The sequence below is a fragment of the Cimex lectularius genome, unplaced genomic scaffold (assembly GCF_000648675.2).
Source record: "Cimex lectularius strain Harlan isolate CLEC.00 unplaced genomic scaffold, Clec_2.1 scaffold1, whole genome shotgun sequence".
NCBI lineage: Eukaryota > Metazoa > Arthropoda > Insecta > Hemiptera > Cimicidae > Cimex > Cimex lectularius.
In genome coordinates this window covers 601224-623979 of record NW_019392813.1, presented here as the reverse complement: position 1 = coordinate 623979, position 22756 = coordinate 601224, and the positions used below count along the sequence as shown (strand labels likewise).

General features: G+C 37.7%; 1 protein-coding gene across 2 annotated transcripts in view; it reads left to right on the top strand.

Annotated features, from left to right (window-relative positions):
• The window catches only part of LOC106662477 (laminin subunit gamma-1), a 275363-nt gene that overhangs the window by 244432 nt on the left and 8175 nt on the right, over positions 1-22756 (top strand). The gene's annotated exons all lie outside the window — the stretch shown is intronic.

The following is a 22756-nucleotide window of genomic DNA, read 5'->3' as shown; positions in this document are numbered from 1 at the left end:
GCATCGGCCCGATCTCTTTCCCGTCAACAAATGCTCATGCGTAATCCTATTATCACCTATGCGAGCCTACTAAGTATGGCCCTTTCCCTTCTCGACCCGGCCTTATATATGAAAAAGAATATTTTAATGTATAATTGCTAATTTTCATATGGGTTTTAAGAGTCTAATTATTTTATATTTTAAAAAATCTTAAATTAAAAAAAGAATCATTTGTTTTTATATTTAATTTTTAGCTTCTAAGAGCCCAATTATTTTATATTTGATTTTTTTTTAAGCAGAAATTTTAGTTTATGTGCTACCATTTCATTCCTTCTCCGAAGTTTCTTGATATTTAAAAGAAAGAGTTGATTACAATCAAACAAGCGCTGATTTGAAATTAAAAAAGGCTAATTGAAAATTTTAAAAAATTCATTTGAGTTTAAAAAAAGCTAAAAAAGTTACGAAAGGTTGATTTGAACACAAAAAAGGTTGATATAACCAATATTTGATTAGTGGTCATAATTGGCCATAGTAATTATTCCAATTAATTATTCTTTTTATCTAAGGTTTTTGGCTGTATGAAAAATTTGTAGATGATGGGTTTCGGTTGCGAGTCGGTGAACTCATGGCATTGTTTGTTAAACTAAACGTTAGTAATGGTTACAATTAATTAAGGTTTTTAGTTGAGATGAAAAAAAGTTAATGGCACGAGCGGGATTCGAACACACGATCTTCGGTTAGATACGCCGCTGCTCTACCACTTGAGCTATGGTGACCTCGATCCACTCGGACATCAGCTTCCTATCTCAAGTGGAGAGTGGATCGAGGTCACGATAGCTCAAGTGGTAGAGCAGCGGCGTATCTAGCCGAAGATCGTGGGTTCGAATCCCGCGCGTGCCATTAACTTTTTTTTCATCTCAACTAAAAACCTTAATTAATTGTAATGTATTAATTGGTCAAGCGAACCACGAAATTAGTGAAGTTAGTAATGGTGTTGTGTAGTTTTTTAGTTTTGTGTACATACCTTTTAAGTTAAGCCTGACTGGCTGTTATAATAGATGATGGGTTTTGGTCTGCGAGTCGGTGAAAATTAGTGTCACGAACGAGATTCGAACCCACGACCTTTGACTCAATACTGCTCTAACGGCTTGAGCTATCGTGTCTTCGTTAATAAAACATTAAATTTAAAAAACTTTTGTTACGGAAAGTCTTAAAATGAAAATAAAAAGGGTTAATTTGAAAATTTTATATATTCCATTATGATTTCTTCGGATTTCTTGTTAATCGGTCAAGTGGGCTGATCCGGTCAACGTATAAAGCAAGTGACTCCGGAGAAAGTCTTATGAATCGCATCGTTACCGTCCTGACAATTCCAAATCAATAAGTGAATAAAAAGTTGATTGCCGTCCGGGTGCACAATGGATGACTGATTGACCGAGCAGGAGTTTTGCGTTAAAACGCCGACTTTCCTAGGTACCACCTTGTCGCTGTGGTGGGCTTAAGTGGCTCGGCCCAGCCGGGTCATCAGCCCCTCTTAATCGTGAGTAAACAACAATCGGGTCTATTAAAAAGTACAAAGGGGGTATTTTCCTTTGATTAAGAATTTGTGTTGTCATATGTAATGGGCCACCAGGGTCAGACCACACGCAATCGAGCCTGTATTGTTTCTGTTTCTTACTCAGGCATCTATTGTCTTTAAGTGTCTAACGAACTGTAAATCACCGAAGTCTTTCGTAGGACTCTTGTAAATTATTTCATAAATAATCGCACCTACCCCTACATACATCCGAAGAAATTTCACTTTCATACTCAGCATGATATTTTTATTTCGGACGTCTCATTTATTACGGCTTATGAAACTCTGTCATTGTGTAATTCCATGTATTGAACATTGCTTTAGTTAATTATTGTAAAGTTTTCAGCATCAAAAATGACTTTGTGGACAAAGCAGTCCTACAGAAGGACCCTCTACACCATGAATCGCTGCCTTACATTGATCACTAACTCCATTTATAATTCAATCGTACATTAAAAAAACACAACCAGGCCTACTTAGTTGATTATAACTCATTGCCGTGGAAACTGACTTAAATCAAAAATTGTAAAATGAAGTAAAGTAATTGGGCAAAACCCAGATATTTTCCTAACAACTAAATCTGTATTTTGCTATTGAATCTTGGGAAATTGGCAAAATACGCTGTGTTAAGTATGTTATGTACAACCTGACTCACTTGCTATTTCGGCTTCACGCCATCTTCAGTTGGTGACAGACTAAAGCAGACAGGTGGACCTGAATTATTGATAACGACCAAAATACAAGTTTACTAGTACGTATATCTCAAGAGAGTACATTAAGCTAAAAAGCTGCGATGTTTGGAGGATATCAAACTCCTGCTTCTTCATGACATCCTCATCACCATCATCAAACCTCAAAAGAAAATTTTAGTAAAAAGTAGTGTTACGTTAGGGGTACCCCTTTGGGGTCAGCGGGAATTTTAATTTGGCCAGTTCCGTTCGTTTTGGTCTGCCTATCATCGCTGTTTTGGTCTAACAGAATCTTACTCCTTTGAAATTGTGAGATTTTGAGATCCTCGGTATGATGAACATCTGTTCTGACCCAGATCATCTTGGTTTGCCTGTTCTTGTTGTTTTGGGTTTGGCCGGTCCCGTTCGTTTTAGTCCGCCTATCCGTGTAGTTTCGGCTTCTCGCCATCTTAACTAGCTGGTAGTCAAAACAGACAAGATAGGTGGACCTCAATTATTGGCAACGACCAAAATACAGGTTCACCACTCCGTATAACTTAAGAAAGTACATTAAGCTAAAAGGCTGCGATGTTTGGGGAATACCAAACTCCCTCTTCTTCGTTTCATCCTCCTCATCACCATCATCGAACCTCAAGAGAAAATGTTAATATCTTAGTTTCTTTTGAATTGTGAGATTTCCTTGTGAAATTAGCGGGTTGATGAATATGTTATTTGGCCGGTTCCATTCATTTTGGTTTGCCAGTTCTTGTTGTTTTGGGTCTCTCGGACTCGTTTCTCGCCATCATGGCGAAAGCTCAGATAGACCAGAGTGATCGGAAACGACCGAACAACAGGAATTTTGAAATTTGTGCTGTTACGAACTTAGTTTGTCCGGTTCCATTCGTTTTGGTCTGCCTATCCTTGCTGTTTCGGCTTCTCGCCATCTTAATTAGTTGATAGTCAAAACAGGCAAGATAGGTGAACCTCAACTATTGGCAACGACCAAAATACAGGTTTACCACTCCGTATAAATTAAGAAGGTACATAAAGCTAAAAGGCTGTGATGTTTGGGGAATACCAAACTTCCTCTTCTTCGTTTCATCCTCCTTATCACCATCATCAAACCTCAAGAGAAAATGTTAGTATTTTTGTTTCTTTTGAATTGTGAAATTTCCTTGTGGAATCAGCGGATTGATGAACGTGTAATCTGGCCGGTTCCGTTCGTTTTGGTCTGCCTATCCTCCCTGTTTTGGTCTATCAGAATCTTACTCCTTCGAAATTGTGAGATTTTCCCTTGGGATCTTCGGTATGATGAACATCTGGTCTTACCGGGTCAGGTCATTTTGGTTTGCCTGTTCTTGTTGTTTTGGGTCTCTCGGACTCGTTTTTCCCCATCATCGCGAAAGCTCAGCCAGACCAGGGTGATCGGAAACGACCGAACAACAGGAATTTTGAAATCTGTGCGGTGACGGACTTGTAGTTTGGCCAGTTCCGAACGTTTTAGTCTACCTATCCTTGATGTTTCGGCTTCTCGCCATCTTAATTAGTTGATAGTCAAAACAGGCAAGCTAGGTGGATCTCAATTTTTGGCGACGACCAAAATACAGGTTCACCACCCCGTATAAGTTATGAAAGTGCATTAAGCTAAAAGGCTGCGATGTTTGGGAAATACCATACTTCCTCTTCTACCTTTCATCCTCCTCATCACCATCATCAAACCTCAAGAGAAAATTTTAGTATCTTAGTTTCTTTTGAATTGTGAGATTAACTTGTGGAATCAGCGGGTTGATGAACATGTTACTTGGCCGGTTCCGTTCGTTTTGGTTTGACAGTTCTTGTTGTTTTGGGTCTCTCGGACTCGTTTTTCGCCATAGTCGCGAAAGCTCAGACCAGGGTGATCGGAAACGACCGAGCAACAGGAATTTTGTAATCTGTGCTATGATGAACTTTTTGATTTTGTCCGGTTCCGATCGTTTTAGTCCGCCTATCCTTGCTGTTTCGGCTTCTCGCCATCTTAAGTGGACCTCAATCATCGGTAATCATTCCGTATAACATACGAAAGTGCATTAAGCTAAAAGGCTGCGATGCTTGAGGAATACTAAACTCCCGCTTCTTCGTATCATCATCATCACCACACCTCAAGAGAAAATGTCAGTATCATAGTTTCTTTTGAACTGTGAGATTTCCCTCTGGAGTCAGCGGGTTGATGAACGTGTAATTTGGTTGGTTCCTTTCGTTTTGGTCTGCCTATCCTCCCTGTTTTGGTCTAGGCGTGTTTCGGACTCTCGCCATCTTCAGCGACGATTTTGTGTATTGCTTTTGTATTTTAACGCGATAAACTTAGTCAGCCTCAACTCTAAAGTCGAGACGTTCTTTACCAAGTAGAAGAAGAAGAGCGAGTTCAAAACGTAAAAAATGAGGCGGAACAGGACAAAAGAATCTTGAAGGTGCCTTACAGACTGAAAACAAAAAATTTAATAAAATAAACATGAAGATTCAATCAGCGTCACTAATTTCATTCGCTTTGCTGACTTAGAATGCAGAAACCAAGAACTAGCAACCGTTTCGGAAGCAGCTTGTTCAACTTGAGAGGACGAGTTAGGGCACCGAAAAGAGCATCGGACAACAAAACAACAAACCGAAGTTTACGTCGTCCAAATCAAGACCATTCGCTACCTTAAAAAAGAAATAAAGAAAAACTTCCCAAGAATAAGCTTAGAGCATCCTCGAGAACCAGAGAGCACATCAATAAAACTAGGTTATTTAGTGTTTGGGTAAATTCATTACTAGAGATCAAAACTTAATAAAAGTAGTAAAAATAAAATTTTCAATTTCGAATAACGACACTATTTTTGTAATTTAATGTAACATATTTGTATTTATACCCTCGTAGGAAATATTTATTATGTTAAATGTTCGTCCAGAACAATAAGGTATTGAGTTGTTAACTTCATGGGGGGCGGGAAACGATAATTTAGGCGTTTTTATTTAAGTTTTTTTTAAAGCCTAGGAGGTTGCCGGTTGGAGGCGAGGCACCCCCCGAGGAAAGATAGCATCATTTTATGTTTCACCTGATGAATGTACTGCAATCATTCATAACACGGTTTCGAATGGGTGTTTTATCCCTGTTCCCCGGAGGGATGTCGCTCCGATTTCCGTCTCCGAGATGAGATATGAAGTGCGGAAGTGGCCCGGGGCCCCTTTTCGACCGGCGGCGTCGTTCACTTTTTCAATAGATGAATTATTCATAGTCACCGATTTAATTTGTGTTGTAATTGTTAGTGAAAAAAAATGTTAAATCCCCTTCGCACGGCACTGGACGATAAAACTGTGATATGTGACAAATAGGATTTTCATCTTGATATGACGAGGTTTTTTGGTTTTGTTTTCTTTTTCAACTGACGTTTTTTTAATATGCTTTTTATTTATTTGGCTAGGCTCTATTCAATAAAAATTCCACTCCATTGAATAAATAAACGACAAAAGACATAGGCAATATATTCTACTTGTTAAAATGCGACTACCTCTGGTTCAAATTCAAGTTCCATATTTTCCTATAACAGATTTTTTTTACATTACCCTCAATAATATCAAAGTATATTAATTAATATTATATCTTAATGAAAAATCTTAGCCATTTTCGATCGTCTTGGTCTGCCTATCCTTGCTGTTTTGGGTCTTTCCAACTAGCTTCAGATTCTCGCAATCTTCAGTAGTGGGTAGTCCAAAGTAGATAAAGGTGAACCAGAATGATCAGAAAACGACAAATTTAAATAAAAATTTACAAATTTAAAATACGCCGATGCATTAACCACTTGAGCTATCGTGACCTCGATCCATTCCGATATAAGGATGAGCATCAATAAAAAAAATCGATGGTCACCATCGATGGTGGTACAACCTATGGTTTTTTCAGTATTCATTACTCAAACCACAAATTATTTTCATATGCATACATTATTTTTATGTTTCAATTTATTAAGGTTTTTAGTTGAGATAAAAAAAGTCAGAAGTTAGTGTCCGAGTGGATCGAGGTCACGATAGCTCAAGTGGTAGAGCAGCGGCGCATCTGGCCGAATATCGTGGGTTCGAATCCCGCTCGTGACACTGACTTTTCTATCTCAACTAAAAACCTTAATTAATTGAAATATATTAATTGGTCAAGCGGACCACGAAAACTAGTGAATTATTTTTGTGCCACTGTAGAAACATAATCTAATTTTTCAAACTTCGCCATTTCTGAACCTTTATTAGGAATTTTATTAATAAAAATCATGTTTATTTTTTTAATAACACTTGTTAGGAATTATTTTTTCTTGTTGTTTCATTACAGTTACAGTCATATATAGATCTCTCGGTCCTTTTTAAATAAAAAACGTATATTTTTTTAAGTATTTTGTGCCTGTGAATTTTATTCAAAATACCTCCCCGTTTTTGTTCGATATTTTGTAAAAATTCCATAATCCACTCAAGGCCAATTCCTGTCCCTAGCTAAAAAACAGTAAATGTTTAACATGTACCTAACTAAATCAACCATATCCTTAATTTATTGGAATTAATGTATCCAAATTTTACAATGAAACACTACCACATCTTCTCCGGAACGCAAGTAAAAAACGTAGCTTTAAAGCCAATTTATCCTCCAAGCGATTTCCGGTTTTCCAAATAATCTGTCGAGCTTTGGAAAATAATCGTTCAAAGGGAATAGATGTGCCACTAAGGCAACAAATTGACCAACTCCTGACACGTTCTGATAGGTCACTTTCATATCAGAAGAATATTCCCTATTCATAAAAGTGGAAATAAAGAAAAACTGAAAAAGTTAATAAAACATCGACAACCCACCATCGATGGTCCAAAAACATCGACACACTAACACGATGTTGAAAACATCGACCATCGATGCTCATCCCCACTCGGACACCAATTCCCCATCACAACCTAAAACCTTTCGAATTTTCCCTCCTTTTTGCCATTTTTCGAATTGGAAAGGTTGCGGGTTGAGATTGATTACAGTTGGTGTTCGAGTGGATCGAAGTCGCGATAGCTCAAGTGGTTAGAGCAGCGGCGCATCGAGCCGAAGGTCTCTGGTTCGAATCCCGCTCGTGACACTAACTTTTCCATTTCAACCAAAACTTTACAAAAAATGTATGGTGTTTAGTGACCGTTAGTCAATGATTATTCGGAGATCGTGAGGTTTTAGAAAAACATTTTCTTTATCGTGCCAACGTTTCGATCTTCATTGAGATCATCTTCAGGGCCTGGGATTTATAAACATTGTTCAAATTTTACAAATACATGTAGGATGTGAAAAAATGAATTTATACAATGCTAGAAATTTTAGATAACAAAGTAAATAAATAAATAAAATGAATTTATACAATGCTACAAAATATTAGATTAAAAAAATAAACTATTTTCTAGCATTGTATAATTTTTTATCCAATATTTTTTAGCAATGTATAAATTCATTTTATTTATTTATTTACTTTTTTATCTAAAATTTCTAGCATTGTATAAATTCCTTTTATCTATTTATTTATTTACTTTGTTATCTAAAATCTCTAGCATTGTATAAATTCATTTTATTTATTTATTTAATTATTTACTTTGTTATCTAAAATCTCTAGCATTGTATAAATTCCTTTTATCTATTTATTTATTTACTTTGTTATCTAAAATCTCTAGCATTGTATAAATTCATTTTATTTATTTATTTAATTATTTACTTTGTTATCTAAAATCTCTAGCATTGTATAAATTCATTTTATTTATTTACTTTTTTATCTAAAATTTCTAGCATTGCATAAATTCCTTTTATCTATTCACATCCTACATGTATTTGTAAAATTTAAACAATGTTTATAAATCCCAGGCCCTGAAGATGATCTCAATAAAGATCGAAACGTTGACACGATAAAGAAAAGGTTTTTCTAAACCTACGTCACACCAAACCGCATCTCACAATCTCCGAATAATCTTACGTAAAAAGATTAATTAATTGAAAGAAGTAATTTGGTCAATATAACGGATTATTAGATACTTTTCAAAGAAAATATCAAGAATTTTTTTTTTAAATTTCACAAGTTTTTAAAGCTCAGAGAACTTTCCCTGCAAGGGTGCCTACCGGAGTAGAAGCGAGTAGCGTGTGGCTCATCCGAATCGGACTTCACGTTTCATTTGACTGGGCTGTATTTATAAGGGGTAATTTTTCAACAAGGGGGATGATTAAGTGGATCCTAAAGAACCGAGGTACAAAGGTTTTGTAATGAGAGGTCGTGTAATGAGCCTCACTTACCGTTATAATGGAAGACGGTTTCTTGCCCAGTCAGCCGACGACGAGACCGATCTCATTTCAAGATTTACGCGACTCACGATCAACGTTTACACTTTTATAAAAGGGAAAATCACTTTGGATTTGTTTTATTTAAAATAAAATACATTTTCAACATATATTTCTTGTAAGAAAGATTAAAATTGATGTCAAACTGGAAAAATTCGACAAGAACACAAGATAAATAGACAGTACAAGGCAGCAAAAATAAAAGAATTTAATAAATACTACCACACCCTACATAAATAAAATATTATCAATTTGTTTATAGGAAATTTTTTCGGCAATTAAGCCAACAACAATTAAATATTGAAACTATAGGGATAAAACGCAAAAAAAACTACATACATAGGTACATAAGAAGGCCTTTCCATGTGTTCACCTTCATTAAGTTTTAACTTTCAATTAATTAAGATATTTAGTTGAGATAAAAAAGTCAGTGTCACGAGCGGGATTCGAACCCATGATCTTCGGCTAGATACGCCGCTGCTCTACCACTTGAGCTAGCGTGACCTCGATCCACTCGGACACTAACTTCCCATCTCAACCCCACCTTTTGAATTTTCCCTCCTTTTTGCCATTTTTCGTGACACTGACTTTTTTATCTCAACTAAAAACCTTGATTAATTGAAAAATATTAATCGGTCAAGCGGACCACGAAAACTAGTGAATTTATTAAGTTTTAATGTGAATATTAATTTATATTAAAAAAGTTTTTTTTTTTTAATAAATAATCGTAATTTGCTGACTGTATTTGGCTGTAATATATTTTTAAAAAATCAGGAAACTGTAAACTTATTTATTCGTGTAATTAACGAGTGGTTTGACAGTAACAGATAAAAAAATTGAATACTTATTTTTTATGTAATTAATAAAATAAAAATACATGTACCTACATAAAAATTAATATTTTCATTTTGGGTCTTGGAAAATACCCTAATATTCCTCCCCAACATCATGCAGAAACAAAAGTTCATTAACATATGTTGGGGAGATCTTGTTTCTTTTATAACACAAAACTTCACAGTACACAAAAGTCGCCGGCATCATTAAAACAACCCTTGCTTGTATATAAAGACCGGAAAAATAGTTTTCATGTCCTCCTATTGCTTCAGCGGATCATTTTTTAGATATGCTAATGGGTTGTTGAGGAAGGACATTGCTTTCCCGTATACTCGGTCGTTCTTAAAAGGACAATGAGGATCTTTAACGTCCGCACCTTATCGGACGTTTTGATTCTCAAGGTGAGAGCTGACGCACCTCCGCATATGACAACAGTGTGTTACTGCCGCAGCGTTGGTGTAGAGGCAGCTCAGCCCCGAGGGGCCAAGACAACCTCGCTCCCAGCTTGCCCATTCCCAGTGGTCGGGTCCGCATTAAGCATCGAACCGTATGCCTCGCTCAAAGGGCTACCTAAGCCGAAATACATCATCCTGGTCTCCCGCGCACTCTCTAGATAGAGAAGGCCATTCTATTTCCCAGAGTATTGGGGCTTCCCCAGCGTAGAAACTTCCGGATCCGCTCCGGCCGCGGTTTCGTTTAAAGTGGAATTGCTAACCACCCCCTAGAGGAGTACCGCCTACGGTAAAAGCCTCCTATCGAGCTCAGCCTACGCCTACGTGCAAAGTATACTCGAGTAGGAGCAACCGATTCACTACCCATTTCCATCCGCCACTTCTAACCATTCGAGGGACTCCGTCAGCGTCCTCAACGCTATACGATCGGTCCGATCCGCCGTATCCCGTGAGGCTGGGTGAATAACGATAGTGATACGCAAGTTTCGTGCGAAGGTCGCAGATAGAAGACATCCTCTTCTCCAGGTACCCGCCAGGGGGGGGGTCGCCACGGTTCATGCCCAGTGTAACAGGGGCTGAAAACTTGGAATATTTCTGTTACCCCGTAGTACAGATGGTTACGCACCCTCCCCCGTCTATGCATACAGGATCTGGTACCCTAACCCACGTGTGTCTCTGATAAAGCACCCGCCGCCCCATGCCGACACGAGTACAGCTTGTGCTTTAGGGAGGTTGCACCATTATTTTGCGCCCGGACACCCCCCCTTGTAGACAAGGGTTGGGATGGGTCACAGGAAACAATGAAGGAACCTGGATTGAGAAAGGTTACACCTTTCTTGGGCCCCGAGCCTTAACCAAATTGTACCACCCGTCGTCGTTGTAGAAAGGTATACGGGCAGCTTATCCTTCGAACTTGACCTCTTTTTCCGCTTCTGTCCATGAACCTTTTCTTTCTGCTTGGGACTGCCAGAAGTCGTAGGTCCCTGAGGATGATGATGTGGTGATGTGCCTCTCTCCCACCTTTTCTTTATGGTGCTCAAAACTTTTGAGCAAGCTGCTGGTATGATAAAATGATTATTCTTGAACCTTGGGTTCAAAATGGTTGAAATAGCCATGATGTTATTTTCCTTTAAATTTTAAAATCTTGCCCGGGTTATCCGTTAGAAGCGGTTCTTTTATTTCATACAGTACTGATATCGGGTCAATTGTGACAGTTTGCAGCTCAGTAATCAGAACGTTGACCATTGGAATTACTGTTGAGATACAATATTTCTCTCTAGAAGCTTATTTTGTCACAAATTCAAATGATCGAAGCAAAACCTGGAGTTGTTTTAAGTGAGCGATTGCTTCCTCTGACTTTTAAGTTAAAGAATTAAATAAAAATTAAGAAAGAAATATATCTAGATATTACTGAGCACAATTTTTCACAAGACGGATATTAGCAGAAAGAAATTTTTGTTTCTTCCATTACAGTTCGTGGTCCGATTGACCAATTAACTTTTTTCAATTAATTAATATTTATGAAAGGTATTGGCTGAGATAAAAAATGAAAAATGGCAAAAAGGAGGGAAAATTCTAGAGATAAAATTGAGATGGGAAGTTGGTGTCGGAGTGGATCGAAGTCACGATAGATCAAGTGTAGAGCAGCGGCGTATTTAGCCGAAGGTCGTGGGTTCGAATCCCGCTCGTGACACTGACTTTTTTTATCTCAACCAATACCTTTCATAAATATTAATTATTTTTTGTTTGTGTTAAACTTTTGAGAATGTAATATAAAAGTGGCCATGGAGGAAGGATCCCTGTACAACCAGTGTTCCCAACCTTTAAACGAAATTATTTCCCTATTTTAGTTCAGTATATTTTTAAGCACACTTCGGTTCCATTTTAGCCATTTTTCATTCGAGTATTTTTTCCTATACCAAAGAAAATACTCGATACCAGTGCTTGCATCAAAAGTGGAGATTCGATACTTTACTCATATCGATAGTATCGAAACGTCACTACATATATTGATCAAAATTATAAGCAGCAATAGCAATAAGACAAACTAATAAATAAATAAAATTTATAAATAAAAATTATCATGATTTAATCTGTCTTCCTCCTGACGCCACTTTCGCCACTGTAAACAACCTTTCGATTTAATTAGCTGTTTTATTGTTTCTGATCCGAAGGTTCAATAAATCCATCTGATCGAATCCCATCGATTCTAAGTCGCTAAGTTGTAAATCAAGTCGCCTGCGAAAGGAGAATGTCAACGAACGAGACTTGGCGAAAACTAGAAAATGACCACGTCCTTATAAGTACATCGGGATAAATATCAGTTTCGATTATTTCTACTCCGAGTCACTTATTTTTCATAAAAGTAAAAAAAAATCTTTATTAAAATCGATTATTTTGTAAAAAAAAAGAAAAGTTATTTAATACAATCACTGCAGCTGTGACTCAGCTTGACTTTCAGTCATCAAAACACCCTCTAAATGGTTTTAAAACAAACAAAAATTTGAGGCAAGTAAATCTAGCTTCTATTTTTTATTTTAAGAACCAAAATTAGTTAAAATATCAAAAAAATCAATCACAAGTACAAACTTTAAAAGTATAGTGGTGATTTTTGTTTTTAAATTGTTTAGATAATAACTTTAGACCATGGTGTAGAAGGTCTAGTCCTCACAATGTAAAATTTATAAATTAATTTGTCTCTATTGATAGGTTGAAAAATTCCAAATTCTCCGTGGTTGAAAACCTTTATTCAATTTAGTAAATTACATGTACGTTTTCAGGCTCCTGGCGCGTCATCAGAAACTAAACATAGTAGTTAACTAACTATGCTTCCTGATGATGGGCCAGGAGCCCGAAACGTACATGTAATTTACTAAATTGAATAAAGGTTTTCAACCACGGAGAACTTGGAATTTTTCAACCTATCAATAGAGAAGATATGAACCGTTGAGTTGGTAATATATAAAATAAGATGAATTAATTTGGCAAAAAAATCTTTTATTTTTATTAAAACGTCATATTGTTTGTCGAATATGACATAGAGTTAATAAAGCATCTTCTTTGAACAGAATATGTTGAAAATCTCCAACGTAAAATGGATGCGTGTAAAACTCGGCTTTTGTCCACGGTGAAGAGACGGAACATGCCTCGGGAGGCAACAAAACCAAATCTGAGGTGTAAGAAAAAGAAGAGAGAGGATTGAGTTCTGAACTGTCAGACTTCATAAAGGGCTCTCGAAGCCCTTTGTAATAGAGCGACCAAGCCTACCACATTCCCACGAGGTTGTTTGAAAACAAAAACCTTCATCTCGATTGGCTCAGCTTGAAAGAAAAAATCGGATGGAAAAAGTTTAATGTTAACATTGATTTGATCAAAATTTGAAGTGTTAAGTTGTATATTCAAAAGTACTCAAGTGTAGATTTCCAGTATCAATTATGTCATGATTATAAACAATCTACTACTACAGTCAATCTAGTCTTGAAGATCAGGTTTAATCAAAAACAGGGATGATTTTTCATATTACTAAAATTTCTTAAATAAAAGTTGTATATTTTTGCCATATTATTTACGAAAGTTAAATATTCAACATAACAATTAAAACGTCCAATTATTAATGAAAATTCTCCTTCAACGCCTTCACATTTTCATTTTCCCAGGGTGTTCTTGGAGGTTTTTAAACCAAATCTATGTCGCTTTATCTGCACAGTTTAAGCCACCTTTTTTATAAGTTAAGCCATTAAAGTTCGATTTTATATCCTTTTCTACCTTTAATGTTTGTTCCAACACTTACTTTTTGATGGGATTTAACTGCTTAATATTAAGAAGTGTCGCTGGATACTCGTATTAGGTTGAAAGTCCTTCGGTTGTCCTTTGGACCTTTTTCCGAAAGTTTTTAATTTTCACTATAGGGTCTGCTCAAGAGAATTTTCCAGTACTTTTTTCCTTCTCTAATTCATTTTTTAGAAGTGGCGATTTTTCCTTGAACCGGAAAGCTAAACACTATTTTTTGCGCGCTATTTAATCCTGTACTTTTTGAGGCATTTTCCATTTTCTCCTTTTTTCCTGGCTATTTTTTTGTTTCTTCGGGGGTTGGAGATTTCGATCCTTATGAGACCTTTTGCCTTTGCAGTGTCTGTGTGTCTGTTCCTTCTGACACGTTCGTATAAGCTGGGGGTGCTTTCAGTATCGCCTCTTCTTGACTTCCTCCAAGTTGTATTATTTTGGAGACAGAATAGTCTCTGGGTTTTTGATTTTTGAATAAGTATCTAGAGTACTAAAACCCCCACCCGTCGTCAGAGCCCTGCGATACTGGAAAAGGCTAAGTCATACCATGTTGGCTTGGAAGAGAGAATCTATATATCGGAAGGTTTCGACTGATTGGATAAAAATACCTCACTCTGGGTTGGGATGACCCAAAGCCTCTTTATCTACTCTTCCTTCTGGCTGAAACAATCCTCCACCCAGTTTTCATCCAGTGAAGTGCAGCGTTTCCCAGGGATCACAACTAGGTGACTCTACTATCGGTAGCAACCTTCTCTAGAGCTTAAACTAGTTATTCAAGCCAATCTGTATCTATGATGTTAGTCGAATCCTTGAAAGCGGGGATTTTGTATTCACAAGCACTGCAGACTTCTGGCTTATTTTACTTTTCCTAGTTCCTTAGTTCAATTCAATTGAATCGATCTTCTCTTTAAGAAGTATTAAGTTTTTAACTGTCATTGCTGTCAAGTTCTGTAGGTCTTTTATATATCCTAGGATATGTCGCCTTTGAGCAGTTGCTTCACATTCGAATATAGCACTTTCATTCCTCTGGGTTTTACCCTGTCTGTAACATTGTGTGTGCCTTTTTGGTTAGGGTTCTTTAATCATAAGCATAATATGTGCAGTTTTGAAGTTCGTTCATTATTTTGTTTTGGTTGGGTCATTGAGAGTAGGAGAAGTCTGGGTTTGATCTTGTTATCTCAAGTCTAAGTTCTGGACTTATATGGTCTTGCACATCTTTCTTTGTGGGGTTGCACGTTCCTGCTGAAAACCAACGGACCTCCTACATATTACCTTGTAGTGGCCACTTGTAGTTATCACGTTACCGCTAGATGCCACTACCACTTACAGAATGTTCTCGCTTTCCACTTTGCATCAGAGTTCCATCAGAGTAGAGCCCTTCCAAATATAAGGAGGCGCACTGGCCCCACTGAAAGCAGACTCGTCGACACGACGAGGTCTCACTTGAACCTCAAGACTCGTCGACACGACGAGGTCTCACTTGAACCTCAAGACTCGTCGACATGACGAGGTCTCACTCATCGCTAATGGATAACGACTCTTCAACCCGACAAGCTCTCACAAAACGCTAAGGGAACACCGTCGACGACAGCAAGGGTACTCTCAGCATTAGCCTGATTCTCGCCTCCTAAACACAGCCGACTTGGCTATAAACGCCAACTGCTGCCCTTCGACTAATACCTGCACTCGAGTCCCTTCGGCCACTGTGGAGTCAACCGACTCACGGCCCCGGACCTCAGCCAACGGTTCACTGGGTCACAGACCACCACCAGCGGCACCACGCAAACAGTCTCGGCATCAATTCATCGTCTCGACGCTACGTCTTTTCAGGGCCACAAAACTCCCAGTCACTAAAACCCCTTTTTGCTGCCGTCAGTAAAGATCGAACTGCTTTTATAAGCCAGGCTGACTCCTGGAATCCGATCCAATCTGTACTGTTGCGCTTGTTTGCACAATCTTATAAACCTTCAAGTAGTTTCCCGTTCTGCACTTCATTTAACAGAACCAGATCCTGTGTTTGAAGGCAAATTTACTTCACATGCAAAGAGGATGCGAATGTGTGAGAAAGTAGACAGAGAGTTGTGTAAAAGTGATAGAAACTACTTACAATAAGTGTTCTTTATATATTAATGAAAATCAAAACTTTGTGATAAGAAGGAAGCACTGGTTTAGGGTTAAAAGGCCACCTTTGAGGAGTACCTAAGAATATGGTTTTGTAAACCGATATGATCAATACTTAAAAGGGGTCTTGAAGGAAACAGGTGAAAAATAAAGTGTTCATGTTTTCTTGTTAGTAATTTAACAACACGACAGGGATTTTTTTAACCGTCCAGATCTAGATGGATGGATTCATTCAGGCGAGACCGAAGTTGAAATGTGTGAAACTTGTAAGATGCCGTGTGATAGAGCGTGACGCGCTTTTGGATCACGATAGCCCAAGCGGGGCGACTTATCTGGAGCCCATTTGACAGTTAATTACCCTCACGAGCCGGTGCGATCGCTTTATTTATTTTTTTTTAACCCACTCATAGATGTAATCTGCATGAATAATATCTGTAATACGGCTTTTGCCCTTTTTTGGCCGAGACGGCCGACAATACAAATGGCCCGGAGGACCAGGAAGTCCAGCCTATAAAACGTATAAAACATATTAAGGCTTTTTTCCCTGTTGGCCGAGAGGAACCTGGAACATCCCCGGCATTAGCATCACAATGGGAGGGTGGCCGGGGGTGAATTACGACCGCTCCGAGGGCAAGGTCTGTTTTACGATAATTAACAGCCGAAATAAAACCTGGTTAGTGCCCTTATACTATAATATACATTACCATTTTACGATTTCACTGACCCAAGCTACTTATTGCGTATTCACTTAAAGCTTTTTAAAAAAAACTCGAAATTCAACATGTCTGAGAGTAAATAAAAGAAATGTCTGAGCAATTGAATAACAGAGAAAACATCTCTGTGACAAATGATCTACATGAATATTTTTCTCGTTCAATGCTCAACACTTAGAATTTATAAAAAATTTATTCTTTAAATGATATTTCGTATTTTTTAAGCATTTATATCGCTGTAAAACAACAATAACCTCAACACTCGCTATCAGCTGTTCCTTTTTAAGTTATCCTCATTCAATTAATCAAGGTTTTTAGTTGAGATAAAAAAGTCAGTGTCATGAGCGGGATTCGAACCCACGATCTTCGGCTTGATCCGCCGCTGCTCTACCACTTGAGCTATCGTGACCTCGATCCACTCGGACACTAACTTCTCATCTCAACCCCACCTTTGAATTTTCCCTCCTTTTTGCCATTTTTCAAATGTCGTGTAATCTATTTGATTCTCGGCGACAAATGAAATGGCCACGGAGAGCTTTAGTGAAGATATACTTCATTTTAACTTATTAAATTCACTAGTTTTCGCTTGACCAATTAATCTCTTTCGATTAATTAAGGTTTTTAGTTGAGATAAAAAAGTCAGTGTCACGAAAAATGGCAAAAAGGAGGGAAAATTCAAAAGGTGGGGTTGAGATGGGAAGTTAGTGTCCGAGTGGACCGAGGTCACGACAGCTCAAGTGGTAGAGTAGCGGCGTATCTAGCCGAAGGTCGTGGGTTCGAATCCCGCTCGTGACACTGACTTTTTTACCTCAACTAAAAACCTTAATTAATTGAAAAATAAAAATAATCTCAATCAGATTAATTATTTGATCTAGTAGCATTTCGTAGATTGCTTAGAACTTAGTAGAAAACTTAGAAATGTGTTCACTATGCATTTTATGAGTGATGGAAGAAATGGAATAAATATCCATCAGTAAATAAAAAGAAGTCGTCTTTCTGCAATTTTAATTAATTTTTCCAGAAAGGTTTTCTTTTTTAGGTCTTTTCTACATTATTTTTAAATTTAGTTAAATAGTTGCGTTTTATTTCCATTTTATGTTGTTATTACAAAACATGCCGGCTATCGAATTTCCTTTAATTAACAATTGATTACATAAGTTAATAGTTTTTCTTTTTCATTTATTTTTAACAGAGTCACGTTACGTGAAATTCTGTCAGAATTTCTTCATCAGTTGCAAAATTGCAGGTCCTAAACTGGTTCTTCATCATTTGCAATTTGACGTACCCGAGACGTTAATAAAAACGGCAAACGTTGAAAAAACGGAAAAAAGGAGGGAAAACTCAAAAGGTGGGGTTGAGATGGGAAGTTAGTGTCCGAGTGGGTCGAGGTCACGATAGCTCAAGTGGGAGAGCAGCGGCGTATCTAGCCGAAGATCGTGGGTTCGAATTCCGCTCGTGACACTGACGTTTTTATCTCAACTAAAAACCTTAATTAATTGAAAGATATTAATTGTTCAAGCGACCACGAAAACTAGTGAATTTAATAAGTGGAGTTATCCTCATTTTCAAACAAAAAATAGCTCTCTACTTAGTCAACTTTGTAATCAAGCATGATAAGAGTAAAGGTCGAAGGACGTATATTATCACACCATAGATCATTCATTGTAAGATTTTTTAAAATTATTATGTTATAACAGCGCTAGAGCCCTATAGGCAAGTTTGTTGTCACTAGGGAAGAAATCGCGAGAGCATTGGCTTTTTAGGAGTCTTGGAAGGTTGGAAAGGTTCGGGAGGAAACGTGTTGAACTAGGTGGTTGGTTTTAGTGTCCAGGGTTTTATGGAGGCGACTTCTTATTAGGCGACTGGTTTCGAGAACAATGGGATTTGGAGGTACGCGTAGATGGATAGACAGCATACGAAGAGAACTGAGCAGAGGCTCGGAGGATTTTGGGCTGGAGTGACTTGATTTTTTGGAGGTTGGAACTTTCGATTGATCAATAGTTTTCGTACAGACTGGCAGTAATGCTGAGTAGATGAGTTTTTGTAGAGAGTTGTGATCTGTTGTCAAGTAGTCTAAGTAGTTTATGAACTTGTCAACTAGCTAGGAGAGGAACCGAGCTGTATTGCATTGGAAAGAGAGACCAAGGTGAATGCTTGGTCTCGTTGAACCTAATATTCCATTTCTTGAACCATTCTCCAAACAAGAGTATCCTGGAGACTTTTGAAAACCACTTGGTCTGGATTTGCTGAAACAATGGCGGTATCGTCTGCGGACTTTAGATGAGTTTCTGCTTCTCGCCAGCTTCAGTAATGGACAGTTTAAAGCATACAAGCAGACAGCTTAGAATGACTGGAAGTACCAAATTACTGACCTACTCACCTGACTTCAAAGGTGTACATTAAGCCAAAAGTGTGCATTACCGGAGGAATACCAAACTGCCGCTTCTTTGTATCTCCTCCTTATTACCGGCATACTTGAAGAAAAAAACCTTGTAGTTTTCTTTCAAACTGTAAGATTTCTAGTAGTTGGACGGGTAGTATTGGTCTGCCTACTTTTACTGTTTTGGGTCTTTTTCCTAGCTTCCGTAGTGGGTAGTCCAAAGCAGATAAAGCCTAGACAGAATGATTGGAAACGACTAAACTACAGGTTTACCACCCCATCTCAATCTTAGTAATTTTTTTTTTATTGTGAGATTTCCCATTGAGAAATTTCTAGGGTGATGTAGTTTGGCCGGTTTCGACCATTGTAGTCTGATTATCCTTGATGTCTCGGGTATTTCAGGCGCGTTTCAGCTTCTCGCCATCTTCAATAGTGGGTAGTCCAAATTGAAAATGGAGAAATGACGAAATGCATCTGACATCCCAAACCAGTGATGGGCAGATATAATGTTCGTTAGTTTAAGCACTGATATTTTAAAAAAATAAGTTTTTAAATTGTTCTTTTTTGACGTCGTTTATTTATTTTTAATCTATTTGTAATTGTGAAATTTCTCCTTGTTGTCTACGGAGTGATGGACGTCAAATTATCGATTGTTTTGGTCTATACTCGTTGGGTTGGTCAGTCAGAAATATTTCGGCGTTTCGTCATCCTCAGTGTCTTTAGAGGACCAAAATGATCGTTAACGACCAAATTTCACATGTAAAAGTTTGAGATGTATTTACCAGAAAAAATTTTCTTATCAGAACGTTTTTCAATTTTGTCTAGTAGTTCTAATCCTTTTTTTTGGATTTCCATGCTGACCAAAAAGAAAGAGAATATCAATCTAGATCACCCTCGGGGTGTGATCTCACGGTGAACGCGTAAAATAAAACAACTCCGATCCAAGAACCAAGAAGGTGGTTGATGGAATCTGGTTGAGGTGTTGATATTGGTTCGGACTAGATTATAGGGCTCCTTAAACACGTAGGCCACTAAACCGTATCAAATGATCATTAATTTCTTTCAAGTAGCTTTAACGTTTTAACGTAGAAAGTTAATTGATTTTCACCGTTAATACTTTCTGACTCATTTGGGTCAACGGCTTATCAATTTTTGTCTGGCGTGTTGAAAGTTCAATTCTCAAAAGCGATCATGTTGATCATTGTGACTTTTTCAATTTGAACTCTTGGATTGACAAACGCGGAAATTCCATTGCTTGAATAAATGGACGGCGCCTTGCATCTAAATTCCTCTCGTATCCCATCTCGATAATCGACACCTCCGTAACCGTCTTGCGGTTTTACTTCCAATCACGGAAAATGACTATAATCAAATTTATTAGCCGATAATCTTCAAAGCCGCTTTCTCGACGGGGTTAATTAAAGTTTGAAAACTAGTCATGAGCTTCCCCCCCTGGAAAAGTTTTTTAACTTTGAATCGAAAATTAAAAAATGCAAACTGTCGTAACAGCATGAGTCTGTGAACTTGGGGTAAAACTCGGTGTTACATCTTACACCGTGTGTTGCCCAGAACTAACAACGCGAGAACGACAGGTTTTCAACATGTAAAATCATTTCTATTCATGATCGATAAAATCCGACGTCGATCTTTTATAATATTCATGATCAACGGTTTTTTTACACCGTGATAAACGAAAGAAGAGTCTATTCTTCCATTTGAACCGTATAGAAAAGTTTTATGGGCCATTTTTACCTGTGAGTTAAACTAGCCAGAGCAGGGTGTCGGAAAAAATTATATCAACCGAAATTTATAACAGCGTATAAAACTAACTAAATCATGCACTTCCATATCGACATAAAACGATGAAATTTTCATGAATGTCGTCATATAACACAGAAGAAGAGTAGCTGCTACTGACATTTACTACAGCAGCTTTCGTTTCCATTATGCTATTACCTTAAGGAAACAACGACTGAAAAAATGAAGTTTCAGTTTGAACTTAGTAGAATGTCTTAATACAACAACTGGTTGGATGTGAGGAGGTAGATGTACAAATATGTTGGGAAAGGTTTGCTCTTTAATAGCTACATCCCTTATTTGATAGAAATAATACACCAGTTGGTCCTAATTTATCAAGGAATCAGTTGATTTTACTTTTAGGTTATCAGGAACAACCCAAAAAACCTCGGGATAAAAACTGCAAAAAATGTATGTTGCACCAGTACTAGGTCACATACTGGATCCTCTTCCTCATTGAAGATGGCATAAAGTTGTAAGTGAAGACAGGACTTTGTAGATTGCCTGAGTATGACAATTGCTAGGATGTGACGAAGTGGATGTAGATATATGTTGAGAAGGGTTGCTACACTGCGCCTTTTAATAGCTACATCCCTTGTTTGATACAAATAATATACCAGTAAGTCCTAATTTATCATGGAATCAGTTGATTTTCCTTTTAGATTCTCTGGAACAACCAAAAAACCTCGGTATAAAAACTGGTATGTTGAACCAGTATTAGGTCAAATGTATGTTGAACCAGTACTAGGTCACATACTGGATCTGTCTTCCTCATTGATGATGGCATGAAGCTGTAAGTGAAGACAGGACTTTGTAGATTGCCTGAGTATGATAATTGGTTGGATGTGACAAAGTGGATGTAGATGTATGTTGAGAAGGGTTGCTACACTGCGCCTTTTAATAGCTACATCCCTTGTTTGATACAAATAATACACCAGTTGGTCCTAATTTATCATGGAATCAGTTGATTTTCTTTTTAGATTCTCTGGAACAACCAAAAAACCTCAGTATAAAAACTGGTATGTTGAACCAGTATTAGGTCAAATGTATGTTGAACCAGTACTAGGTCACATACTGGATCCTCTTCCTAATTGAAGATGGCATAAAGTTGTAAGTGAAGACAGGACTTTGTAGATTGCCTGAGTATGACAATTGCTAGGATGTGACGAAGTGGATGTAGATATATGTTGAGAAGGGTTGCTACACTTCGCTCTTTAATAGCTACATTCCTTTTTCGAAATGAATAATACACCTGTAGTAGTGTATGGGTGACAATTAGTTGTAGTTAAATTTAAAGTTGTAGAAAAAGTGTATAGACTGGGAGGGAAGAATAGACTGACGGATCCCATACAATTCCCATTCCCAAAGTCAAACCACCTTACGGAGGCCCACAAAATAGAATTTGCTAGGCGGAAGGACGTGACAGCTGACGCCTTGGGACTGTTAACCTCCCTGAGATGTATTACCTCATAGCAAAAGTAAAAGGATGGTAGTGTCCTCGGCCCTGATGACTGGTGTGGCAGAGGGAGCGGTGGTGAAACTGCTATTTGGCCTGCTGGAGGAAGAACAACAAGATATTGGAGTGTCAACAAGGGGAGGTCCTTCATCTTGTCCAAGGACATCTTACAGTTACCCGTGCTATTGACATGCAAGCACAGCAATTGACAAAATAGGTGAATCGCTTGACTAGTGAGGTTAAGACTCAATTGAACAAATTAGTAGGGCTAAAGGCCTTGATTAAAAAGAATCGGAGTAGGTTAGAATTAATGGAAAAAATTAGTAGTATACTTAGGAAATTAGAAGCAGAGAGACCATTTATTTTTTCTTGATATAGTCGGGTTAGGTAGACTAAGCAGGAACCTAATACCTCCAAATACGGTATGTAAGCTGCTCAGCCTAGTACGGCATCTCTCCCTGGTACATGCCACAGAATATGCATGCATATTATGACCTGATTACCATGAGTGCTTACGCGAGGCAGAACACCATCAGAATAATTTTAACAGTGCCCTTAAGAAGTATCTATCCAAAATTTAAAATGTTCAGTGTTCATGAGTGTCCTTCCACAAACTTGAATGTGCAATCCTACATTGTGAAAAATGAGGATGTT